Below are 15,151 nucleotides of genomic sequence, written 5' to 3'. Positions count from 1 at the left end.
TACTGTCTTAAAGTTTACAGCAACCTCTGTAGATAGGTGGTACAAATATTATAATCTCAACTTTACAGATGAGGAAATTGAGGCTCTGTGAGGAAAATTAAATTGCTTAGGGTCACACAGTTAGGCAGGATTTGAACTACTTTTCCTGACTCCAAGACCAGTGTTCTCTCTACTATGCCCACTTCCTCTCAATCCTTTAGTTGCATTTCATTTAATTCATCTCCTTCATTTTGCGGGATTTACATAATATCTGTATAGATCAAATAACTTGCCAAAGTCACATTGTTTTTCTGCCTTCATTTTTGAAAAGAACTGATGACATCACAGGGTGATATCCTGACTTTCTTGAGAATTGGCTTAAAACTAGGCAGAGATGCATAAAGTTGTCAGCCTCACTTTGTCTTCCAGAGTAATTGAAGTCCAATGGTAAGACAAAAGTGACGGTGACTGGCAATGGCCCTGAATGCAAGGGATGATCTTAGTATCTTCAATGTCTGACCAAGCTCCACAGAGCTTTCAGCCACCTTTCTGATTGTTGGAAGAAATTGTTCTTATCCACTCTTTCCACCAGGGAAGTGTTCACATGCTTGGGGTAGACATCCATGATGTCAAACCCATCACTGATGGGGTCTGAGACCTGTCAGTTACCCTCAGTCTGGTTTAGCCTGTCTACCATGATGGTTTTACCTGGGTGTGGTGACTACACATGCTATAGTTTCTTGAAGCCATGGGTGAGAGTTGGGTAACAGGTGGACACCAAAGGTAGATGAGAAGCCCAGAAAAGAGCTCAGCAAGCCCTTATATCAGAGGTGCTAGTCCTCCCTAAACACATCATATACCCTCCTCCCCTGGCAAATCACAGCAGGTAAGTTGCAGATCTAGGATTCAAACCCAGGTCTCCTAACTTCTAGACCAGCATTCTTTCCGGTATATGACAATCCACAAAGTCACAGAGATCTAAAAACCTTGGAAACATTGTGAAACAAAGGTATGATATAAACCCTCAATATTGTATATTCTCAATGGAGAAGGTTTTTTTGTTGTTGTTAATTGGATTCTCTTCTCAAAAAGCTCACATTTAGCAAAAGAAGTTACACTGTTTGTATCATTAGTTTCACCAAGTCTACCCTTAAAAAGAATCCACAAATTTCAGGTATTAAAGGAACAAAATTATTTGTGGTCCCCCTTCCTGAAACTGTAATGATACTGAGTTCCAGAATGAAATTATTCAAACTCCACAGAGCTCATTCAATAAAGCAAGAGACACCATCTGACTAATGCTTTACACATATCATTTCACTTCCAAATGTCAAGTACTATTTTTTTTAAACTGTAAAGTAGTTAACAACACACACACACACACACACACACACATACACACACACTCACACCCAACCACTCTTTAAATGTGTTTTAGCTGAGGGATTCACATGTATAGAAGTTGTGGCTGCAACTTATTCACTTCTCACGTGTTTGACAAATATTGGTTTATTACCAAATTGCAATTCAATGGGACACATCTTCCTATTTTAAAAGACTACATGAATGCTTTTTCCTAGTGTACCACATGTATGTCTGTGTGAGTGGGGTGGGGGTAGGGGTGTTGTCCAACGTTGCAGAATTATAATTCCATTTCCACAGCTGCTCTTGGCAAGAAATGGTCTGCTCATTTTGGTCTGCTTTAGTTCAGAAATGTTTCTAACTGCGACTTTTGAGCTCATTTGATGGACTCACAAGGGACTTGCCAAAGAATTCTTTTGCAGTTTCCTCCTAGGTGAGCTTTACAAACCAGGCTAAAATATCATATATTTACAAGTTAGCAAAACCAAGATCAGTTTGTTTAAGAAGCTTTCCCCAACCTGAAATCAAGAAATATCTAAAGGTTACTTTGGTATTATTGTTTGGCTTTTAATTAATGCCAATAATATATTAAGCTATTGCCCTGTAAACTAGCCTGAGTCCATAATTGGCCTGGTAGAAATTTTTATTGGTCCTTGCTGCCCTTCCCTTCCCCCAAATTTTCTTTTTCAAAACCTGGTTTCTCTCTTATTCCCCTCTGTAACATATTCCTAGTGTCAGGAATCATCAATAGCAATGAAATCGGCGAGAAGGAAGAGAAGAGAAAATGACATCAAAAATAGGTAGTAACTTGGTACATTTCTCTTGGCAAGAATGCCTGAGAGGAGTCTGTGTAGTACCTATGCTACACAGGAACAAGCACAATGGATGCAAATCTATGCAAATACACACATGGACCTCCTACTGGTTCCACACACCTGGATGTGTGCTTATTGGAAAATCTGGTGGTGAACATAGAATAAGGCACATCCTGACTAGCATTCTTGCTCCTGGGTTTCCTTGTTTCTCTGTTTTTAAAATAAAGAACAGCTGTGGAATGGAAAGAGTCCTGGATTTATAGTGTGCAGCATGGCACAAGGAGAGAACAACAGATCTGGAGTCAAAGAAGTCAAGTTTAAATTTCACATTTGCCTTATACTATCTACTTGACTTTGGGGGAGTCACTTAGATTCTCCTGGCCTCAGTTTTCTCATCTTCAATAGAAAAAAGATTGTACTAGATGGTCCCCAGTTCCCCTTCCAGATCTGATTCTATGATCCTATGCCCTGGTTTCAAATTCCAAACTGTGTGCATGTTACTTTACTTTTTCAGGCCTCAGATTCCACATCTGAAGGGGTGGTGAGGGGAGTCAATCTAGATAATCTAAAAAGGGCACTTCTAGCTCTATACCCTATGACCTTGGAGTAAACTGTTCCTGAGTTCTCCATCAGTGAGATAGAGGAGAATGCATGATTTTCTAAAGCACATTTGAATTTGAAAGGTGTGCCAATTGCTGAATAAAGGAATTCAAGACTTACTTCCCTGAAGATCAGGATACTAAGAAGCATTGTCAAAACCATTTTTTTTTTTTTTAATGCAGCATGGTATGATTGAAAACACACTCTTCCCAGGGGCCAGGAGACCTGGTTTCATTGACTCGTAGATAGAGTGTTGGAAGGGACCTCTGAAGTCATCCAATCCAACTCCAATTTTGGCTGAACCATTTTTTGTCCTAAACAAACAATTTCACCTCTCTGGGCCCATGTTTCCTTCTGTAAAGTAAGAGTATTTGATTAAATGATCTTTAATTTTCCTTCAAGTTATAATAGTCTGAATCTATAAATTCCCACTATTCCCATATTTAAGTACCTCTAGGGTTAGGAAAAGTTAATTTTTTAAAAAAAAACTTTTTAAATTATTAATTTATACATTCTTTTTAAAATAGAGAATATCTCTCATACCACTTTGAACTGCCCCCAAGCAGTGCTGCACACACTGGCAGCCAACATTTAGTAGAGACTGACTGACCAACTGGCCACCCTAAAATGGTTCTTCTGAGGTTGCCAAGATGGTTTGGCATGTGTTATCTCTATTATAATTCATCTGTGGCAATATTTTTTATCCAAAGCTGGTTTAAAAATGAAAAAAAATTAAAAAACCAACAAAACTAGATTTTAAATATCATTGGTAATAGAGAATTCTGGCATGAAGACATTTCTCTATCAATGAATATATGCACCTGTTCTACAACTTATGGCTTTAGAGAATTGCCTGGGACATTGAGAGGTTAAATCATTTGCTCTAGGTCATACAGCCAGTATGTGTCACAGGCAGGGTTTGCACCCAACTCTTCTTGACTTGGAAGCTAGTTTTTTTTTTTTCCCTAGGCAGTTGGGGTTAAGTGACTTGCCCACGGTCACACAGCTAGTAAGTGTCAAGTGTTTGGTCTGAGATTGGATTTGAACTCAGGTCATTGGGGGTTACTTCTATAACCACTAAGTCTTTCTGTCTCTGAGTCTTTGTCCCTGTCATTCTGTGTCTTTGTGTCTCTGCTTTTCTACTCTCTGTCTTTTTGTCTCTGTATCCTCGTCTCTGTTTCTTTGTTTCTGTCTCTGTCTCTATTTCTATCTCTCTATCTCCATTTTCTATCTCTGCCTTTCTGTTTGTCTTTCTGTATCTCTGTCTCTGTCTGCAACTATCTGTCTATATATTTCTGTCTCTGTGTTTCTTTCTCTGCCTTTCTCTGTGTCTCTCTGTCTTGTCTTTGTCTCTCTGTGTGTCTTTGTCACTCTCTGACTCTCAGTCTGTTTCTGTCTGTCTGTCTGTCTCTCTCTCTCTCTCTCTGTCCCTTTCTCTCTCTGTCTCTGTCTCTCTATCTTTCCTATAATTTCATTGGTATATAGTGAACTCCCAATTTGGACATTCCCTCCACAATGCAGAATAGCACCTATTCAGCAACTTTCAGTCTCATGATTGCTTGGGGTACTAAGAAGTTAGGTGATTGCCTAGGGTTACCCAGTAAGTATGTGGCACATGTGAGACTTGAACCCAGCTCATACTGACTCCAAGGCCACCACCCCACAAAGCCTATTCAGAAAGTGGGTTTTCTCTTACCTCTCAATGCATATGCCTTCCTTTTTATCAGTTAGTGTGTTCTTAGGTTATGAAAGCTAATTTCAATAACCGAGGCAGTATGGTACATTAGAAAAGGGCACTGAATGGGATTTAGAGGACTTGGGCTAAAAGCCCACATATGTGATCTTGGACAAGTGAGTTTCCTCAGCTGTAAAAGAAGAGAGTTTGGGAGCAGCTAGGTGGTGCAGTGGATAGAGCTCTGGTCTTGGAGTCAGGAGGATCTGAGTTCAAATTTAGCCTTAGACACTTGATACTTACTAGCTGTGTGACCCTGGGCAAGTCAGTCAATGCCAGTTGCCTCACCAAAAAGCAAAAAAAAGAAAAAAAAAGAAAAAAAAGAAAGAAAAGAAAGAAAGAAGAGAGTTTAACCAGATGTCTTGTAGGGTCGTTTGAGTGCTAAATCTGGGATCCGGTGATGATCCCATAAGGAAAACATGAATAAGATATTTAAAAATCTTCAAAAATGATGCATTTTATATTTAAGTCCAGTAAAGAAAATGTCACAGTTGAGTTTTTCATAATTTTATGAGGCTCATAAGTTGAATATTTAGGACACAGGAGGTCTAGTCAAGAGAACTTTCTGACTAAAGGTTAGCTAAAAAGTCTTCTGTTTTATTCTTGATTGTAGAAATATTTTTTTCCCTGAAAAGCATTTTTCACCATTCTAACTTAGTAAATGGAGTATATTAGGCAAATATTTTCTTTATAGGGACTCAGGGTCATTCTTTTCAACATTAGTTCTCATTGTAGAATGCTGTGGCTGAAAATGTAGAGGGGCTATTGTCTTTATTGACTATAAGATACATATTTACTACAGAAAATTACTACTATTGACTGAGCCCAGGATATTTTCTGGGAAGACTGTTGTTGTCATTGTTTATTAAAAAACATAAAGCCCTGATATCAATTTGTTTTCTTGTAATCAACTCCTTTGCTGCCCATTCTCATTTCATCTTCTCTTCCCCTCACACCAAATGCTAAAAATAGGCAAACTAATGGTATTGTGGGGAAACTAGGTGGTGCAGTGGATAGAGTACTGGGCCTGGAGTCAGGAAAACTCATCTTCCTGAGTTCAAATCTGGCCTCAGTCACTTGCTAGCTGTGTGACCCTGTGCAAGTCATTTAACCATGTTTGTTTCAGTTTATTCATCTGTAAAATGAGCTAGAGGAGAAAATAGCAAACCATTCCAGTCTCTTTGCCAAGAAAACCCTACCAAGGATCACAAAGGGTTGGACTCAACCAAAAATGACTAAACATCAACAACAAGCATGTGTCCTTGTTTTGGCAGCTCGGTGGAACAGTGGATTGAGCATCAGGTATTGAGTCAGGAAGATTCCTCTTTGTGAGTTTAAATCTGACCTCAGACACTTGCTAGCTGTGTGACCCTGGACAAGTCACTTAACCCCACTTGCCTCAGTTTCCTCATCTATAAGATGAGCTGGAGAAGGAAATGGTAAACCACTTGAGTATCTGATAAGAAAAGCCCAAATGGGGGTCATGAAAGATCAGACATGACTGAAAAATGACTGAACAACAACAAACGATGTGCTGCCAGGGGTCTAGCCCTAGAGATCAGAATCAATTCTGCTTCTCAGAGGACTCTTGTTTCAGGAGAATGCTTCAGTTTTTGTGTAGTTAGCTAAGCTGGTTTGCTGGCACCATCTACTGTTTTTTTCTCACTGCCACCTCTCTAATTTTCACAGCATCACACAATCTGAGAGCTGGAAGGAAATTGAGAGGCCTTCTAGTTTAGACTAAATCTCAAAAAGAATTCCTCTTGACAATTTACCTGAGAAGTTCTCCTCTAGTCTTTTATTGGAGTTTTCCAGGAGGGGGGAAACTTACTGCCTCAGGCTAAGACAGTCTTTTCTCTGATATAGCTCAGATTTGTTAGAATTTCTTCCTTACACCAAGCTTGAATTTTCTTCTTTTGAAACTTTAATCTCTTAAAAAGGATGTGGAGCCAAGATGGTGAAGTAAGGGAGGAATTCACCTGAACTTTCCTGAATTCACCTCCAGAAAACTATAAAATAATGCCTCATAACGTATTCTGCAGTGGCAGAACAAACAGAAGGAGAAACAATTTACTAGTCCAAGACAACTTAGAAGATTACCATGAAAGATCTGTCTCACTGGGGGAAAGGGTAGTGCAGTCCAGCACAGGCAGCCTATGGGAAAGACAGCAGCCAGGCCCCGAGCTCTAGGACAGTCCAGTAGGCAGACCCAGCAGCCCCCAGCACAGATCAGTAGCAAGGCCCCAAGGACCCTGAAATAGCCCAGTGGTAAAACCCAGTAGTCCATGATTCCCTTTACCCCAGCAAAGGCCAATGGCAAAATCCTGCAACCCTATGCAAGAATCTTGGGGCAGTGCCCCATCCAATAGAGGAGCGGAGCCCAACTTCAACACAAAGGTCACAAAATAGACTGGAAAAATAAATAAAAACAACAAAGAATCTGATCATAGAAAGTTAAAATAGTGACAGAAAAGATCAAAACACAAACTCAGAAAAGGAAAACTCTTGCCTACCTGTGAATACTCAAAGAAAAATGTGAATTGGTATCATATCCAAAAAGAACTGGAAGATTTCAAAAAGATTTTAAAAATTAAATAAGAGAAATAGAAGTAGAATTGGGAAAAGAAATGAGAGTGATGCAAGAGAATCATGAAAAGAGTTAATAGCTTGGTAAATGGACAGAAAATGGAAAAGATGTACAAAAATTCTCTGAAGCAAACAACTCTTTAAAAAGTAGAATTGGTCAAATGGAAAAGAAGGTTCAAAACCTCACTGAAGAAAATAATTACTTAAGAATTAAAATTGGGCAAACGGAAGCTAATGACTCTGTGAGACATTAAGAAACAATAAAACTCAATCAAAAGAAGAAAAAAATAGAAGAAAATGTGAAATATCTCATTAGTAAAATAGATCCAAGAGAGATTATTTAAGAATTATTGAACTACCTGAAAGCCATGATAAAAAAAAGAAAACAGCCTGGGCATCATCTTTCAAGAAATCGTCAAGGAAAACTGCCCTAATATTCTAGAATCAGAGGACAAAATAGTAATAGAAAGAATCCACTGATTACCTCCTGAAGGAGCTCCCCAGATGAAAAACCCCAGGAATATTACAGCCAAATTTGAGAGAGTCCAGGTCAAGGAAAAAAAATTACTGAAAGCAGTCAGAAAGAAACAATTCAAATATCATGGAGCCACAGTCAGGAGTACACAGGATTTAGCAGTTTCTGCATTAAAGGAATGAGGACTTGCAATAGGATGTTCTGGAAGGCAAAGGAGGTAGGATTACAGCCAAGAATTACCTACCAGAAACTTTTAAGCAATCCTGATTAAAATAGAAAATTTTGAATTTTAAATACAAGACCCAAGATAAGCACAAAAAGGTAAAAAGGAAAGAGAAAACATAAGAGATTTGATAAGGTCAAACTGTTTACATTCCTAGATGGGAAGATGATATTTGTAACTCTTGAGAACTTTATCACTATTAGGGCAGTTAGAGGGAGTATATGGATAAATTGACTGTGATAGGTTAATATCCCCCCCCCAAAAAAAAAATAAGGGTGAGAAAGAGAATTTCACTGGGAAAAGAGAGAAGGGAGAGGTAGAAGGGAATAAATGGATAAATTATATCACATGAAGAGCCATGAAAGACCTGTTACATGGAGGGAAAGATAGGAGGTGGGGCAATGATTGATCCTTACTCTCGTTGGAATTGGCTCAAATAGGGAATAACATATACATTCAGTTGGGTATAGAAAACTATCTTACCGTGAAGGGAAATAGGAGGAGAGGGGGATAAGAGAAAGGTGTAGTCTGATAGAAGGGTCTATGGATTGGAGAGGTGGTAGTCAGAAGGAGGGACAGGTTGAAAGGAGAGAGTAAGAGAAAGGAAGAGGGAGAGGGAGGGAGAAGGAGAGAGGCAGAGAGAGAGAGAGAAAGAGAGCGAGAGAGAGGGAGGGAGGGAGACAGGAAAATACAATGGAGGGAATTATACTAGTAATCATAACTATAAATCATATACTTGGTAATCATAACTGTAAATATGAATGGGATGAATTCACTGATAAAATGGAAATAGATAGCAGAGTGGATTAAAAACAAGAACCCTACAAAATGTTGCTTACAAGAAACACATTTGAAGCAGAGACATATACACAGAGCAAAGGTAAGGGACTGGAGCAGAATCTATTATGCTTCAGCTGAAGTAAAAAGAAAAAGCAGGGGTAGCAATCCTGATCTTAGACAAAGTAAAAGCAAAAAATAGACCTAATTAAAAGAGATAAGGAAGGAAACTACATCTTGCTAAAAGGTACAATGGACAATGAAGTAATTGTCTCAAAGAACAAATCATAGAAATGATCAATAATTTCACTAAAGAGAATGACTACAATGAGACAGCATATCAAAATTTATGAGATGCAGCCAAAGGACTACTTAGGGGGAAATATCTATCTCTAAACCCTTACATCAATGAAATAGAAATAACAGATCAATAAATTGGGTGTGCAACTGAAAGAAAAAAAAACCTAGAAAAAGAACAAATTAAAAATCTCCAATTAAACATCAAATTGGAAATCCTGAAAATCAAAGGAGAGATTCATAAAATTGAACATAAGAAAACCATTGACCCAATAAATAAAACTAGAATCTGGTTTTATGAAAAGAAAAAAAACAAAATGGAAATTTTAGCTAATTTGATTTTTAAAAAAAGAAAGAAGAAAACCAAATCACCAGTATCAAGAATGAAGAGGGTGAATTCACCACCAATGAAGAGGAAATTAAAGCAATAATTACGAGCTATTTTGACAATTCATATGCCAACAAATCTGACAATTCAGGTGAAATGGATGAATAGTTGCAAAAATATAAATTGCCCAGATTAATAGAAGAGGAAATAGGATACTTAACCCCGATTTATTAAAAGACATTGAACAAGCTATCAATGAGGTGCATAAGAATAAATCCCTAGGGCCAGATGGATTCACAAGTGAATTCTATCAAACACTGAAAGAACAATTTTTCCAAATATTTTTTGGAAACTATTTGGAAAAAACAGGTGAAGAAGTCCTACCAAGTTCCTTTTATGACACAAATATGGTGCTGATACCTAAACCAGGAAAAGCAAAAACAGAGAAAAACTGCAGACCAATTTCCCTAATGAATATTGATGCAAAACTTTGTAATAAAATACTAGCAAAGAGATTATAACCATATATCACAAGGATCATGCACTATGACCAGTCAGGATTTATACTAGGAATGCAGGGCTGGTTCAATATTGGGAAAACTTTCAGCATAATTGACCATATCAATAACAAAACCAACAGAAATCATATGATTATCTCAAAAGATAAAGAAAAAAACCTTTTTACAAAACACAACCCCTATTTCTTTTAAAACCACTTGAGAACACAGGAGTAATTGCAGCTTTCCTTAAAATGATAAATAGTATCTATCTAAAACCATCATAAGCATTACTTATCATGAGGATAAACTAGAAGTCTTCCCAATAAGATCAGGAATGAAGCAAGAATGTTCATTATCAGCACTATTATTCAATATTGTATTAGAAATGTAAACTATAGCAATCAGAAAATAAAAAAGAAATAGAAGAAATTAAAGTAGGTGAGCAGGAAACAACACAATCACTCTTTGCAGATAATAAAATGGTTTAGTTTGAGAATCCTAGGGAATCATCAAAAAACTAATTGAAATAATTAACAACTTTAATAAAGTTGCAGGATATAAAATAAGCCCTTATAAATCATCAGCATTTCTATACATTACTAATGAAGTCCATCAGCAGAAATTCTATTTTAAATGAATATAGACAATAAAAATACTTGGGAGTCTATATGCCAAGACAAACCTTGACAAGACATTCTCCATATGAATTGTCAAATCTAAGCAATTAGAGAAAAATTAATTACTCATGGTTAAGCCAAGCCAATATAATAAAAATGACAATTCTACCTAACAGTTTACTTAGTGCCATACCAATCAAACTACCAAAAATTATATTATAGAGCTAGAAAAAAGAGTAACAAAATTCATGTGGAAGAATAAAAGGTCAGTAATATCAAGGAAATTACTGGAAAAAAATGTAAAGGAAGGTGGCCTAGCCATACCAAATCTCAATGATTGTATTATAAAATGGTAATCATCAAAATAGTATGGGGCTGGATAGAAAATGGTGGATCAGTGGAATAGATTAGGAATATGAGACACAATAGTAAATGACCATAGCAATCTAGTCTTTGATAAACCCAAAGACTCAAGTTTGTGAGATAAGAACTGACTATTTGGCCTAAAACTACTGGGAAAACTGGAAAATACTATGGCAGAAACTAGGTATAGACCAACATTTTAAAGTGTATCCCAAGATATGGTCAAAATTGGTATATGATTTAGGCATAAAGGGTGATACCATAAGCAAATTAGTAAAGTATGGAACTTTGACTGTCAGTCTATGGATTAAGGAAGAATTTATGACCAAACAAGAGACAGAGGGGGCATTATGGGATATAAAATAGATAATTTTGTTTATATTAAATGTAAAAGGTTTTGCACAAATAAAACTATTGCAGCCAAGATTAAAAAGAAAGCAGAAAGCTGAGAAAAAATTTACAGTAAGTGCCTCTCGTAAAGGCCTCATTTCTCAAATATATAGAGAACTAAGTCAAACTTATTTTTATTTAGTATTTTATTTTTCCCCAGTTACATGCAAAAACAATTTTCAACATTCATTTTTAAAACTTTAAATTCCAAATTATCTCCCTTCCTCCCTCCCCACTCTCCCATCCATATTGGGAAGACAAGCAATTTGAGATAGGTTATACATGTGTAGTCACTCAAAACATTTTCATAATAGTCATGTTGTGGGGAAAAAAATCAGAGAAACTTGCTTCAAAATTTCTTTCACAGTTATGATTACTAACTGTATTTCCCTCCATCCTATCTCCTCTCATTTATTCTATTCTCTCTCTCCTTTCACTCTGTCTTTTCTTGAAAGTGTTTTGCCTCTGACTACTCCCTCCACCACTCTACCCTTTCTTCTATCACATCCTCCCCCTGGCCCATTCTTTTATCCCTTTCTCCCTTACTTTCCTGTAGAGTAAGATAAATTTCTATATCTAAATGAATATGATTATTATTCCCTCTTTGAGCCAATTCTGATGAGAGTAAGGTTCACTCACTCTCCCTCACTCCCCCTCTTCTCCTCCACTGTAAAAGCTTTTTCTTCTTTTATGTGAGGTAATTTGCCCCATTATATCTCTCCCTTTCTCTTTTTCCCAGTACATTCCTCTCTCACCCCTTAATTTTATTTTTCTAGATATCATCCCTTCAAATTCATCATGTGTGAACCTTTGCCCTCTGTTTATACATATATATATATATATATACCTTCTAACTATCCTAATAATGAGAAAGGTCATATGAGTTACAAATATGATCTTCCCATGTAGGAATATAAATAATTTAACTTTAATAAGTCCCTTATGATTTCTCTTTCTTGTTTACCTTTTTATGCTTCTCTTGAGTCTTGTATTTGAAAATCAAATTTTCTATTCAGTTCTGTTATTTTCTCAAGAATGCTTGAAATTCCTCTATCTTAATGAACATCCATTTTTTCCTCTTATGGATTATACTCAGGTTTTCTGTCCAGATGATTCTTGGTTGTAATTGTAGCTCCTTTGCCTTCCAGAATATTATATTCTCAGACCTCTGGTCCTTTGATGTAGAAGGTAATAAGTCTTGTGTTATACTGATCGTGGTTCCATGATGCTTGAATTGTTTTTTTTTTCTTGTTGCTTGCAATATCTTCTCCTTGATCTGGGAACTCTGGAATTTGGCTATAATATTCCTGGGAGTTTTCATTTTGGGATCTCTTTCAGGAGGTAATTGGTGGATTCTTTCAATTTCTATTTTACCCTCTGATTCTAGAATATCAGGGCAGTTTTTCTTGATAATTTCTTGAAAGATGATGTCTAGGATCTTTTTTTGATCATGGCTTTCAAGTAGTCCAATAATTTTAAAATTATCTCCTTATTTTCCAGGACAGTTGTTTTTCCAATGAGATATTTCACACTCTCTTCTATTTTTTCATTCTTTTGGTTTTATTTGATTGTTTCTTGATTTCTCATAAAGTCATTAGCTTCCATTTGCTCCATTCTAATTTTTAATTATTTCCCTCAGTGAGCTTTTGGACCTCTTTTTCCGTTTGTCCAAATCTGCTTTTTTAAGGCATCCTTCTCCTTGTTGGCTTTTTGGACCTCTTTTACCAATTGGCCTAGTCTGTTTTTAAGATGTTTTCTTCAGTATTCTTTGGGGGATGTCCTTTAGGAAGCTCTTGACTCATTTTTCATGAGTTTCTTGCATTACTCTCATGTCTCTTTCCATTTTTTCCTCCACTTCTCTTATTTGAATTTCAAAATTCTTTTTGAGCTCTTCCATGGCCTGAGACCAATTCAGATTTTTCTTGGCGGCTTTGGATGTAGGAGTTTTGACTTCGTTGTCTTCTTCTGAGTGTGTGTTTTGATCTTTCTTGTCACCATAGTAACTTTCTACAGTCAGAGTTTTTTTCTGTTGTTTGTTCATTTTCCCAAACTTGACTTTTAAACTCTTTGTTAAGGTAGGGCTCTACTTCCAGGTAGGAGGGCTCACTGTCCCAAGTTTCAGTGGTTTTGTGCAGCTGTTTTCAGAGCTACTTCCAGGGACCTGTAAGTTTTCAGTTCTTTTAAGGTATTACGATCTAAGGAGAGGAATTTGGTGTTCTCTTGGCCTGTACTCTGGTCTGTGAGTGACCACAAGCACTCTTTTCTGCCCTGAAATTGAGAAGAGTGCTCCACTATGGCCACAAGCTCTTTGCTTGTTCTCCTCCTTGCCTTGGGACTGCCACCTAGGATTGAGACCCAGACTCAAGAATGGGCAAAGCAACAGAGTCCTGCCTCAATGCTAGCAAAAAGACCTCTGTAATATCCTTCTGACCATTTGCTCAACCCACTTACTATCTGTGGGCTGAGAGCTCCAAAAGCAGCTGCCACTACTGCTGTTAGTGATTCAGTCACTTTCAAGGCCTGATCCTGGTTTGTGGGGGCTGGGGCTGTGCTGGTGCAGCCTGTACTGCACTGCTCTCCACTCTCACCCAGGTGCAGTAGACCTTTTCTGCTGACCTTCCAAATTGTCTTGGGCTGAAAATTTGTTTCAATCCATCTTTTGTGGGTTTTGCTGCTCTAGAATTTGTTTAGAATCACTTTTTAAAAGGTATTTGGAGGGGTTTGGGGGAGAGCTCAGGTGAGTTTCTGCCTTTATTCTGCCATCTTGGTTCTGCCCCCAGATAAGTCAAATGTATAAGAATACAAGTCATTCTCCAATTGATAAATGGTCAAAGGATATGAACAAGAAATTTTCAAGTGAAGAAATCAAAGCAATCTACATCCTCATGAAAAAAAGCTTGAAATCACTATTGATTAGAGAAATGCAAATATTTAGAAATAACACATCATACCTATCAGATTGGTTAATTAATGACAGAAAAGGAAAATGATAAATGCTCCTGAGAAGGTGAGAAAATTGGGACACTAATGCACTTTTGATGGAACTGTAAACTGACCCATCCATTCTGGAGAGCAATTTGGAATTATGCCCAAAATGCTATAAAACTGTGTATAGTCTTTCACCTAGCAATGTCACTACCAGGTCTATATCCCAAAGAGATTGTTTTTAATTGGAAAGGACATATTTGTGCAAAAATATTTGTAACAGCTCTTTATGTGATGGCAAAGAATTGTAAATTGAGGAGGTATTCATCAATTGGGTAATGACTGAACAAGTTGTGGTACATAATTTCAATGGAATACTATTGGGCTTTAAGAAATGATGAGCAGGCTGATTTCAGAAAAAATCTGGAAAGACTCACATGAACTGATACAAAGTGAAGTGAGCATAACCAGGAGAATATTGTACAAAGTAACAGCAATAGTGTATGATGATAAACTATGAATGACTTAGCTATTCTCAGCAATACAATGATTCAAGACAATTCCAAAGGACTCATGATGAAAAATGCTATGCATCTCCAAAGAAACAACCGAGTCTGAATGCACATTGAAGCATACCACTTTTCACTTTCTTTATTTTTTCATGCTTTTTTTGTTGGTCTGTATTTTTTTTTCACAACATGATTAATATGTAAATATATTTTGCATGATTGCTCATATATAGCCTATATCATGGTAAAGCCTATAGCTTACTGTCTCAGGGAGCAGGGAGGGGAGATAGGGAGAGAATTTGGAATTCAATTTTTTAAAAATGAAGTTAAAATTGTTTTTATATATAATTGATGAAAATAGTAAAAAATTATTTTAAAAAAGAAACTTCAACCTCTTGTTCCTAGTTCTGATCTGTAAGGACCAGAAGAATAGTCTCTGCTTTTTCATTAAATAGCCCTTTAAATACTTTAATACAACTTTTATGTGCCTATTAAGTCTTTTATTTTTTATGATAAACATCCACATTTCCTCCTAATCTTTTGATGATATCATCTAAAGGTCCCAAACACATCCTGGTTGCCTTCCTCTGGTTGCTCTACAACTTGTTGCTATCCTTTCAAAACTGTGGTGATTGGAACTTAACACAATATGTGGTATGATCAGGGCAGAGTT

The 15,151-nt window shown here is 36.9% G+C and overlaps 1 pseudogene; it reads right to left on the bottom strand.

The window, feature by feature from the left end:
• Positions 1-6,775, bottom strand: part of LOC114053837 — a 112,603-nt pseudogene extending 105,828 nt beyond the window's left edge.
• Positions 6,776-15,151: the final 8,376 nt, after the last annotated feature.

This window comes from Vombatus ursinus, unplaced genomic scaffold, assembly GCF_900497805.2.
Source record: "Vombatus ursinus unplaced genomic scaffold, bare-nosed wombat genome assembly UNPS02014812.1, whole genome shotgun sequence".
In the NCBI taxonomy this organism is placed as follows: domain Eukaryota; kingdom Metazoa; phylum Chordata; class Mammalia; order Diprotodontia; family Vombatidae; genus Vombatus; species Vombatus ursinus.
Note: the sequence above shows the minus strand (reverse complement) of the source record. Positions and strands in the feature narration are given on the sequence as shown.